This window comes from Diabrotica virgifera, chromosome 1 (assembly GCF_917563875.1).
Source record: "Diabrotica virgifera virgifera chromosome 1, PGI_DIABVI_V3a".
Lineage (NCBI taxonomy): Eukaryota > Metazoa > Arthropoda > Insecta > Coleoptera > Chrysomelidae > Diabrotica > Diabrotica virgifera.
The window spans coordinates 148,962,405-148,975,977 of NC_065443.1; positions in this window are offsets into that span (position 1 = coordinate 148,962,405).

Genomic DNA, 13,573 nt, shown 5'->3' on the forward strand with positions numbered 1-13,573 from the left:
CCTTTCAGGGTCGCCGCTGACTCGGCACTTTCAAATATACTTATACAATCAAAACATAGTAAGGGATTACACATTCCACATTCGTCATTATACTTTCTTAGACGTAAGATTATTCATATTCAAATAGTATCATCTCCACTCCGCGAGACGACGTCGCGTAGCTTGCTACCAGCTTATACTCATGCAAGTATAATAAAACAACTTAAGCAGTGATACGACTATTAATCATTCCACCCCTCGGATAAGGGTTAACCACCCTTACCGGGAGAAGATGGTCCTAGTAACCCTGGACTATTATATCCCTAAAGATTAGAAAAATAAAATTTGGGGCAGCTTCTAATGCAAGGTCAAATGCTATCCCGACTGGGCTACAAGCCTACCAAGCCTAACATGCTGAGCCACCCAAAAATACAAAAGTTAAAACCATTTAAAATTTGACCATATTAATGTCTTATAATTAAATTCAGTATGAAATCCAAAGGATAAATATAATCCCTATGGATACGGCCCTAGGGCAACATAATATGACTCCCACACGTGGTATGTAGGTTGCTAAGTAATAATTAGGTCATCACATTGAGAGCGGTGAAAGGCAACTACTAAGGTGAGAGTTTCAAAGCATTTCTGTCTGATGAAAGAACCGAAACTGTCAATGCAACTTAAAGTTTTATGAAATGATATAAAGTTACACTAGCCACTAAATTTTAAAGTTGTTTATGCTAAAAACAATAATAACAACAAACATCGTTGTGTTGGGGTTATAAACATGCAAAAATTAGTAACAGTAAATTGTGTAAGATATAAAATTAACGAATTTGACAAAAATATTTTACAATTATCAATAAAGTGTACATGTGTTGATTTTTGGGTGGCTTTTAGTTAGGTTTCATAGCCAAAGTTTGTTTTTTTTTACCTTGGTCAACACTTTAACTTTAGGCTTTTGTCTTAACTAATACGGTCATACTTATTTTAGTTTAGGTAATAGTGATGATGCTCTTTTTATAGAGCGAAAACGTTTTGTTGTGGTATTTGTGGCTTTTTAAGGTTTTTTAAATAAATATACCTTTTACCAAGAAACATGTTTCATTAAATTTACTTTTAATTAATGGTATACAGCCAGCTACACGAAATTCGTCCTTGTGGATAAACAAAGAAAACATGTATCAAATGGCTAGGTATCAAACAAAAATGGGTTGAGATAAATATATCTGGAGCTCAAGAGCCTAACAAGAAGAACAATAGCGTCAAGGGACATGGTGAAATGTGGGATAAGAAAGGGCAGAAGATTAATACCTATCTAGGGAGTAGAAAATGTACAAAGATTTCCTTATTAAAATAAGACCTAATGAAAGGCGAAGCACGATTATACAAATATTATCGAGATAAAAATGAAAAAAGTACTATGGGAAATTACTAACAGAAAATGGGGGTTAATTTTTAACTCAATCACCAACAGAAATAAACATTGGGTGTAAATAAATAACGGTAGAAGTTATGGAAGTACAAAAAGCAATAAAAGAACTGAAAAACAGAAGATCAGGAGATATTCCTCCTGCACAGATAAGATGCAGAACATAAATTTTTTTGAAGCTTTCACTTGGGGCATAAATCAATACTTACATGACATTCCCGTACCCAACGAATGGAATATTGCTTACATATTGATCATGTATGAATAATAAAAGAGATTAAATTAAGTGTGCGAACTGTAGAAAAATATCAGTGACTAGTATATTCCATTTAGTACAGCCATCTTTATGGACGATTAATAATTAGAGACGTCATTGTGAACGAGTACGAAGAATAAGAGGAAGAAGAAAAAGTCGGTTTTCGTAAAGAAAGAATTATTGATAATATATTCTGCTTAAAACATCTAAAAGCAAGTGAAACAGAAACGAAGAAAACCTCCTAATATTTGTTGACTTGCAGCAGGCTTATGACTAGTCAAACACACACACACACACACACACACACACACACACACACACACACACACACACACACACACACACACACACACACACACACACACACACACACACACACACACACACACACACACACACACACACACACACACACACACACACACACACACACACACACACACACACACACACAGACACACACACACACACACACACACACACACACACACACACACACACACACACACACACACACACACACACACACACACACACACACACACACACACACACACACACACACACACACACACACACACACACACACACACACACACACACACACACACACACACACACACACACACACACACACACACACACACACACACACACACACACACACACACACACACACACACACACACACACACACACACACACACACACACACACACACACACACACACACACACACACACACACACACACACACACACACACACACACACACACACACACACACACACACACACACACACACACACACACACACACACACACACACACACACACACACACACACACACACACACACACACACACACACACACACACACACACACACACACACACACACACACACACACACACACACACACACACACACACACACACACACACACACACACACACACACACACACACACACACACACACACAACATGAGCTGTGTGGCATGTAACGCCGTAAACCACGTATCGTTGGTATCCATATAATCAAATTCGTTGACTATGGTCGTTTACCTTTAGTTCTTGAGTAAGTTACATTTTGTACAGGTGCAAGTCACAACGCACAATTAGACTCCTCATTTTCCTGCACATTCACACAGGCTCGGAAATATTTCCTCGGAATAAATATTTAATAGGAGTGGGAATAAGATACGTCCCTGCTGGACACCTCTTTTGATCTCCACACAATCAGTAAGTTCGTTGCCAATATAGCGCTAACAATATGGTCGCTAACAATTGTAAAATTCGTAAGCCTCTATTAGTAGAGGATCCGATATAAGGTCGACCTTCACCTATCTGTGTAACGGAAAAGAATTATTGGATATGTAATTTAGCATGTTAACTTTTACAAAAAACAAGGAGTGCCCGATAGAGTTTTATTCTAAATAATTTATTAATAATTAAAAAATGACTTCTTTTTTATAAATTTCAAAAGAAATTTCGACCCGGGCAAATATTATTTCAGGTTTTTTTGATCATTCTAAACAAAAAAGATCTTTTGTAATTTTTCTCTAAAGTTGATCGTTTTTGAGTTATAAACAATTTACAACTAAAAAAAGGACGAAAGAACGTACATTTTTGTAATCATGAAGTACATAAATTCAAGTTCAAACCTTTTTCTATCAGGTCTCGATAAGAATTTTAGCCATGTTTGATTCTAAAACATATTTTTTTAATTGTTAATAAGGAAAGTTTCTTATGGGGTGACAGGTATTGACAACTAGAAAACAATGTTTCAGAATGAAATAAGTCCAAAGAACTTATCAAGAACTGATAGAATAAGGTTTGAACTTGAATTTAGGTATTTCGTAATTTCAAAAATGACATTTTATACTCATGTTTTTGAGCCTTGAAAATCGTCATCTTTCGTTCTTTTTTCAGTTTTAAATTGTTTATAACTAGAAAACGATCAACTTTACAGAAAAATTACAAAAGACCTTTTTTGTTTAGAATGATCTAAAAAATCTCAAATAATGTCTGCCGGTTGGCCAGAAGAGTAATTTTTTAATTAATTGTTTTTTGTAATTTTTAACATGCTAAATTACAATATAATATACTATGTACAATAATTTTATCCATTAAACAGATAGGTGAAAGTCGACCTTATATCGTCTCTTAGACTATATTGGAAGAACCTACATCAGTGATAAATGTGCGATCATTTTGTGCTAAAGGGAAATTTTAAATATAAAGCTTATTATTTAAAACGCGTTAGAATTTATTTTACAATTTGGCACACACATTCTACATGGACAAATGTAATCAACTTACAAAATTCTGTCTATGATTCCTACAAATATCAAGTTATAAAAAGTTAAAAACTAAAAAGTGACAATTGTAACTGTATTTCTCGACGAAGGTTATCTTTTATTTATGGTTTTATGTCAAATTTAAATATTACGGTTCTTAAAAATATACAGCGTATTTTTCTAATTTTATTTAGTACCTAAGCGAGCACGTTGTTTTAATTTGGTATTTAAGTAAAATAACCTCACATATATTTTTCTCCTTTGCACATAAAAATTTCAAACTATATCTCAAATCCTCATCTCACTGATTTAAATGGTCCTTTTGTAACCAGGCACCGCAACGAATTTCGCTTGTGAAAATAAAAGGGGGTAATAAGGGAGAAGGCTAATTTTCGTCGATGCATGGCCCCCTTTCTACGAAGCAAACAATAAAACAGACACAATATGAGAATCTTCCATGATAGGACCCATAAAGACCGACATTACCGGTCTAATAAAGGAATATACAGCTTCATTACGTCCTGGGAGTGTCTCGAATGTTTTGTCTAACAATATGAACGGTTTGCTTACACATACAGGGTGTCACAAGCTTTAATTTTATGCTTTTATCACAAAAATGGACAAAGTTAAAGCAATTGAAAACTAAAGTAATTTAAAAAATATGTATAAAACTACTAGGTGCATTCGTCATCCTTAGCAGCTTTGAGTCCATCACTGAACATAGGCCTCCCGCAAATAATTCCATCGCATCCTATCTTGGGGAATGGGAAATCAACAATTCGGTTTCAGAGAAAGATTGGGAACAAGGGTAGCTTTGTTCTTAATGCTAACAATACTTCAACGATCATGGGAAGTACAGAAACCAATTCGTCTGCTTTATTAAAGCATAAATACAACAAAGACAAAGTTACCTGTGGTTAGCAAACAAGACGTCGACCCTACGCAACTTATTGTCAGTAATTAACCGATAACAAAAGTTAACCATTTTAAGTAGGCACCTAGGATGTTGGATAAACGAGACACTAAATCCGGATGAAAAAATTAAAACTCGTATAGAAATTGCAGGAGGAGCACTTATGAAACTTAGATATATTCTGAGCACCTCTCAGCTGAATTTACAATTAAAAATCAAGTTTCTAAAATATTATGTGTATCCTGTATTACTATATGGATGTGAAATCTGGATCATGAAGGTTCACATGATGAACAAATTAGAAGCCTTCGAGATGTGGTCATATCGTAGAATGCTCAGAACATCTTGGGTTCAACGCATTTCAAACAGAGTAGGTCAAGGCGAAGGTGACTTAATCAAGATGATAAAAAAGAGAAAACTTGAATATCTCAAGAATATAATGAGAGTTGGCAGGTACTACAGGATGCTGCAGTAAATATTCAACGGAAATATCGACGTAAAAAGTGGAATTGGTAGGAAGAAATATTCATGGTTCTGAAACCTTCGTCAATGGACTCGTTTATCAGCAGATCAACTATTACATGCCGCGCAAGATCGAGAATGATATCGGCAAATTGTCATGGAAGCTACCCACGCCTAAAATTTGGGCACGCCAATGAAACAAAAAAAAAGAAAACTTCTGTTGGAGTGAAAGTAAAGAGAAAGATATACTCCAACAGAAGTAAGGAAAAAATAATTAACTAGTGGGACAAAAATGAAAATAGATGGGATGTAAAGAAGAGAGTGAAGTGGCTTCTACGTTGAAGAAGCCGAAGTAGGAAAAATACTACTTTGCAGTAGTACTAAAGAAAGGGGGATTAAAAAGGATAGAAGTAGAAGTATGAAGAGACAGAGGCAAACTGAATAGAGTTAGCTAGCAAGAGACGCAAGAGAACAACTTGACACTCAAGGATGGATACGGCTCGTTTGCATGCCTGTCGAAGAACAGTAGCTCTAAGTAGATAGTAATGATGACTAAAAGGTGAAATAATAAAATAAGAATAATTTACTGAAAAAGAATGAAGATGAATAATTGCTAGAGACGAACAAAACAAATAAAACTAACGAATCATGGGAGCCATTAAAATGATCTTCGATCATTTTCCCAGGTATCTTACACTGCTGTTAAATATTAAATAAATTAAATCTGTAATAATGAACATCAAGGAATAATAAAAATAAATGATATACAAAATCAGTAAATATTTATTAAAAATAACTACTAGATTTTTAACAATCTCTGAGTTAGATCAAATTGAATATAGTGTGACTCTAAAATGATATACGTTATACTTAAACATGATATATTCAAGATAACCACAATATTGGTACTTGTATGTACAAAATTATACCTCTTATTTATATATAGGGTACAACTCACATGAGTCCTCTATACCAAATGGTTATAGTACGCTTGCTACGTACAACCAAATTAAAACCCGAAAAATATTGAAAATATATAAATAAATAGGCACAAGCCCGACGAAGAGAAAATACAATGATGAATTAAGCAAGTTAAATACAATGAATGAAATAGAAATGAAGTTGAGATAAATACCGAAACGATGACCTAAATTAACCGAACAAATGGAATAAAGCGAATAACAATAAAATATTTGGGAAACAAGCAAGTAATATTACAAAATAAATATCAAACCAATAATAAAATACAAAACCTAATTTTCTAGGCTTATTACCTTGTGTACACAAGTAACTTACCATAGATTGTAAATAAGTTTGGGAACCTAATACAATAGTATACAAATACGTCCTATAAAAAAAACCAGAGGTAAACTAAATCTGGAAAAAAAAATTAATTAACATAGTGCATTAAACCGAGAGTCTGAAATGTAAAAAAAACAAATAGTTACTAAAACACATCACTAAATGTTCCCAAACAAACCCATTTATCGAACGATTTTCTAAAGAGGTTGCGGTTGCATCCTAGAAAATGAGCACCAGGATGGTGCGACCCCATGACTCCTGTAGGCCCAGGTGCCAAGACGAAAGGGAGCCGGAATGCCCAAAAAAAAACTTGTTTTCCCAAGTGACTACTGCCAGTGACTTATGGTTGGAGATTGGCCTCTCGGTGTTTCTGAGGCGTTTTTAAGTTTTCACATGGATGGCTAAAAACACAAAATTCCCGTTTACTTCAATTTCTTATGTGTACGACCAATCAAAGAAAGAAAGAAGAAAACTAGGGAAGTGTTTTTTTGGATAGATAGTAATGTAAAAAAAAGCACACAAAAAGAGACCTCTAATTACTGAACTACCTGACCTTGACAAAGTTTATGTGAGAGTTCTCATTACAGACATGCAGGGTTGACAGACATTATTTGACAGCAGTGTAAGATACCTGGGAGAGTGATCGTAGATCATTTTCTTGGCGTCCATGATTTGTTAGTTTTATTTAATTGTTTCTTCTTTAGTACTTATTCGTCTTTATTTATTTTCAGAAAATTATTATTATCTTAGTATATACCTTTTCTAGTCATCAGCATCCACTTTGAGCTACTGTTTTTCGACAGGCATGCAAACGAGCCGTATCCATCCTTGAGTGTTAAGTTGTTCTCTTGCATCTCTTGCTAGCCAATTCTATTCAGTTTGCCTCTGTCTCTTCATACTTCTACTTCTATCCCTTTTAATAACCTCTTCCAGTTTCCTCCACTAATACTACTGGAAAGTAGCATTTTTCCTACTGCGGCTTCTCCTCGTAGAAGCCTCTTCACTCTCTTCTTTACATCCCATCTATTTTCATTTTTGTTCCACTAGTTACTTCCTTTTGCTTACTTCTGTTGGAGTGTATCTTTCTTTTTACTTTCACTCCAACAGAAGTTTTCTTTTTCTTGTTATATTGGCATGAAACAAATTGGCATCTTCGGAGAAGAAAAAGCATTCGATCCGGAACACCCTTAATCCAGGTGTGCTGAATGCGCTTGATGTCGTCCGACCATTTTGTCGGAGATATCCTCGATTACGATAAGTATCGTTTATAGGTCTCTATTCTAAGATTTCCTTGGTCCATCTCCAATCTATGGCAACATATCCCGCCTAGTTCCATTTCAGCATTATAGTTCTTTGAACTGCATCCATAACACCAGTTTTTCTACTAATTATTTGACTTAAAACTCTATCTCTGCGGGATGTATTCAACATTGAGCACTCCATTGCTCTCTGTGCCACTTGTATATTATTGATTACTTTTCTAGCTAGGGTCAATGTTTCTGCTGCATACGTTAGGAGTGAGCGTAGATCTTGATCAAAGACCTTCATTTTCAAGCACATGGCAATATCTGATCTAAATATTTTGCTGTTTTCCGTAAGCTGCCCATTTTCTCTTATTCTCCCGTTTAATTCTGTTGTTTGATTATCTCTTCCTAATTTAGTCACGTAGCCTAGATACTATAGGTATATATATATATATATATATATATATATATATATATATATATATATATATATATATATATATATATATATATATATATATATATATATATATATATTTGTTCAATTTGCCAGCCATTACTTGAAATGTTGTCGGCCAGTACAAGGTTGATCATGTGTTTTGAAAAACTTAATTTTAAGGTCAACTTGTCCACAATAGCTCTGAAGGTCTTGAAGGAGTTGGCAGGCATGATTTACTCCGTCTACACTAAGGACTATAAGTACAGGTATACTACTAACGTAAAAATAAGAGCAGATAAAATTGAAAATAAATTAAACCTGAGAAATTGTGTCCTCTCCCTGGTTATGACTAAATTGACTCTGTGTAGAATTTTATCCAATCTGATACTCGAATAGGATGGTCTCAGTCTCAGCTCCAAGCCCTTGGATATTAAGTTATTTTCAATAGAGTACAAACTGAATACAACACTGAATTTTAATGTAACGTACCCATCGCTACCAACACTGGATATAATTAGCGGTGTTGAAAACATTTTTAACCACTACCAACACATGAAAAAGAAGAATACAGAGTACGTACTGTGCAAACGGGAACTAAAACAAATAAAGAGGAACTTAGAGCTATGAACTCTTTAAACGAAAATGAGTCCATAATAATCTTACTTGCAGAAAAAGGCAATGCCATCGTAATTATTGACAAAATTCAATACCAGGAGCAAACTCAAGAAATATACTAAAATCACAATAAATATGCACTAGAAATAAACAAACCAAAACACGTTGAATATGATAAGGAGCACTCCCAAATCAAGATTTACAATGTATGTGTTACGGGTAAAATTAGGTAAACGGGTAATCCCTAGAATTACCCAGGAAAAGTACGAAGTACCCGCGAGATATCGGTAATGTCCGATAGTAAGTCCGAAATATAATTTAAATAGTTAAAGTTTCGGGCTTTACTCGGATAAAACACATTTTACCTGTTGCCTCGTGGTTAAATGCTTAATTGCGTATACTAGTAATGACAAGACCTTAACAGTTTGAAAGATATCTTATTTAAAAAAAAAAAACGAATTTTACAAAAGTAAGGAAGTAAAACTCTAAATATTGCAGAAATAAAAATTATAATCTATTTGTTAAAACAGGACAAGCTGCTGTGGCATTTGGAGTTACAAATATTTCCAGCAGCTTTACATATGCATTTATTTTACAAAAACCTGGCGGGTACTTCGGACTTTACTCGGGTAATCCTAGGATTACTCGTTTACCTAAATTTACCCGTAACATACATATATTACGGTAAAAGTAGAGACTCTGGTAATTGTACACAATTACCGGTAATTGTATACAAGTTTGTATACTTGTTTATATGCAGGCGGTTTGCCAACGTCGACTGCGCGGTTTACCTGTTTTACTTGATCTCACCCTAATGCCGCCTTTGAAGTTTCACCCTAATACCAAGGAAAATGGGGGGAAACAGGTTAATCGCGACGTTTACGTTGGCAAACCGCCCTATATGAACAAGGCCTTACTAAAGCGCTGGTTTCCTCGAAAGCGGCACCGACAAACTACGACCGTAGCGCTGCGATGAATTACATCAGATTACGGTAAAAAATTTAAGGTTCCTCACTGCGGCAATGGAATGTGCAAACTCAGCAAGCGGTGACTTCCAACGCATCCTTGGAAAACACCGCTATTATTTTGCATGGTACAGTTTTTTATGACGTCATTCATCGCAGTGTTACGGTCTCAGTTTGTCGGCACCTCTTTCGAGGAAACCAGCGCTTTAGTGAATCCTCCTGTCTTACTCCATTGCCTGTATCACAGGTTTTGTAAGTTGTCCATTTATTCTAACTTCCATATTAATGTTGTAATGGGTAAATGTTTTCAACTGTTTTATATCCAGCAGAATCTCTTGATTATACAAGAGATGTTTCATATTTAGGTCCTATTTTGTCAAATGCCTTCTTCAAATCGATGTAACATAGGAATTAGGGTGTATTTTATTATAATCATCATCATCATCATCATCAATCAGCCCTTATTTGTCCACTGTTGAACATAGGCCTCCTCTAGATATTTCCGTCTTCTTCTGTTTTGCGCCTCTACTATCCAATTGGTCACAATCATTTGGAGGTCGTCGGTCCACCGCGTTGGTTTATTTAATATATAATATGTGTTTTTATTCTATACTTTCACTTAAATCTATTTTATGACGAATATTGAATCTGTATACAATCTTCCCGTACGGAAACCTTTTTGTTTATTTGCTAAGTTTATGAGCTGATTTATTCGTTCTTGCAAAATTGCACTTAGTTGTAAGTTTTAGGATATTATTTTGTCAATCGATACCGATTAGTTTTCCAGTTATTTCTTATCGCCCTTTTTAAATCATAGTATTTGCTTGCTTGTCCTCCATTCTTCTGGTATTTTATTGTCTTATAATCTTGTTAATTAATGTTTTCAGTTGTTATTCCGTCATTCCCGCTTTACCACATATTTAAATAATTCATTTGGTATCCCATATTGACCTGTAGCTCTTCTGTTTGTCAGTTTTTCAAGTGTTCTTTGTACTTTATGCTTACTTATAGGAACTTCTTAGTTTATGGTAATTTCTGGTGTTTGTGGTTCCAACGTTATTTGTTGTTCCTCTTTATTTACCTTCTTTTTGTAAACTATAAAAGTCATGCTCCAATTCGATTGAGAGACGTTCCCAGTGTTGATTTTTAATTCTTCTTACACGTGCATGTGTTCAACTTCTTATGCTCTTGTAATCTTTTACACGCTTTTTGTGTCTTGTTTGAAATTTACTTTAGGTAAGCTTTTTTCTTTTCCTTGCATTTTTCCTTCACCTATTTACAGAACAACGAAGTGTTTTTGCTTGGGAGGAAACTTACTTTTATTACCTATCTTTCTTCTGTCCAAAGCTTCTTTAGTTGAATCTTAGTATTTACTTTAATTATTACCTAGCTTTCCTCGACTCCATCGGTTTGGATGATATATATGTGCTTCTGCATTTTCCTACTATTCTTCTTTGGTACTAACGCGTTTTTTGTCGTGTAGATTTTTAACTTTGATTTTTGTGGTGTATTCTGCAATTTTAATTTTGTGATGTTAGTGCCAAATCTCTGTCAATGCTAGTGCCATGTGCCAAAAGTGCCACTGCAACATCTCTGTTGTTCTCAGCTTCATAAATTGCTATCACAGTTAAGGCCTTGATGTCTCGTTTAATCCTTATACAAAATTAGTTTTTCTGAGGCATAGTTATAGTCTTCTACTTAGTTTGCAAGTTTCTTGTGTACTAATACGGCGACTCCTTCTTTGGCTCTGGTTTTTATCGCAACACTATTGTAGAACATCAAGTAGTTATTTAACATAATTTGGCCTTTTCCATTTTTCTTTATCTCTTGAAATGCACACATATCAATATTCGTCTCTTTGTTTTTTCGTGCTACGTACCTATTCAAAAAAATATGTTTTATATTATTCACTTTCGTACCCAGTGGTTATAGTCGAGGAAATGAAGCATTTTGCCTCGCAATTTTTTCGTCCATCATGGATTTACTTGAAATTTTCACAGAAGGTAGGGAATAGTCCAAGGATCATTTTCTTTATCATGCCGCTGTACGATAATATCTTTCCGGGTGGTTGCCACCGCATCTCGGGGGCGGGAATTTTTTATTAAATTTTAATCATGAAACTCGATGTAAAAAGTAATTCTAAGAAAAAAATGTTTTTTACATTTTCTTCGTAATACTAATATTTTTCGAGTTATTCGCGCTTGAAAGTAACAGTTTGTCATCGAAAAAATCGACTTTTTTAGAGGGTTTTTTGAGAATACCTCGAAAAATATGCATTTATTTAAAAAAAACTGTAGATAACAAAATTTTATCTTTTAGTAACACAAACTAAGTAACTAAATTCTTTTTCTATAATATCTTTAGTACCAATACAAACCGAGATACGGCATGTTAAAGGTTAGCTTTTCACGCCAAATAAATAATTTGAAATATTCACAGCCAAATAACTGGAAAACTTTTTTTCAAATTTTTCGATTTTTCGAGGAAAACTCAAATGATCGTTTTTCAAGTATACAGTTAAACCTTTCAAATAATAATAATAAAAAATTCTAACATAAAAATAGAACGACCTATGATCAAAAAAGATCGGTACCTGCTTTTCTCAATGTTGTTCTGAAGCTATTTTCTTGTGGCATTTTTACAATTTTAATTTTTAATTTTTTTTCAAAATTCAAATTTCAAAATTCCAAAATTCTTGAGTTGGGGTTGATTTCATGTAATCGAATGAACTATCTTTCAGTAAAGTCGTCCCAGGAACGCAACTCATAAATATTGGCAATATCATTTTAAAGTCTTCTACTTTAAAATGTATCATATGTATCTGAATTGCCGATATAAATGAGTCAAATTAAATAAATTATTAGAAGAATTTTTTTACTAAGCAACAACATTTTTGTTTATATTAATAGTATTTTGTATTTTGACAACGGCACCCGATTTGGGCGTCGAAACGTTAATAAAAAATCATTTTTTAATAATATTGTGGCTTATTTCCCATTCTAAATAGTTAAAACTGCTTTTCTCTACGAAAAAATCAGTGAAAATAACCCCCTAAATACCCTCCTAATTAAAAATTGGTCTTTACCTTTCTGTAGTTCCTTGTATTTTGTATTGTCAACACACTCAAGAAGTTTGACCTATTTAGAAGGCCTAATTTTAGAAAAGTTGGAGTTTAAAGGAAAAAAAGATTTTTTGCAATTTCGTATTTTTCACCTTTTACTTCAAAATATCTCCGAAAATATTGGAGATACGAAAAAAATGATGGATTACTAAATTGTAGATTTTTTAATAACTAAAATTATACTGTGCATAGATTTTTATTAAAGTGAATAATTAGCGAGATATAGCTGTTTAAAACCTCTATTTACGAGCAAACACCCCCTTATTCGAGTCATTTAAACCCACCCCAATTAAAAACTAAGGAATCTACGGAATTTAATTTACATAATTTTATAGCTCTTCAAAAATTCTACAAAATTGTTTTTGAAAAAACTTTTTATCGCCAAAAATGAAGGAGCTATGTTTATAAAACGAATTTGTTTTTTTTTTCGAAATATTCGAATAGTCGAAATACCACAGAACTGGTTCGTATACTGAAAGATGACTTAAAAACTATTTGTATTTCTACTTCTACATATTTGTAAATTCGTATTTTTGTGTAAAT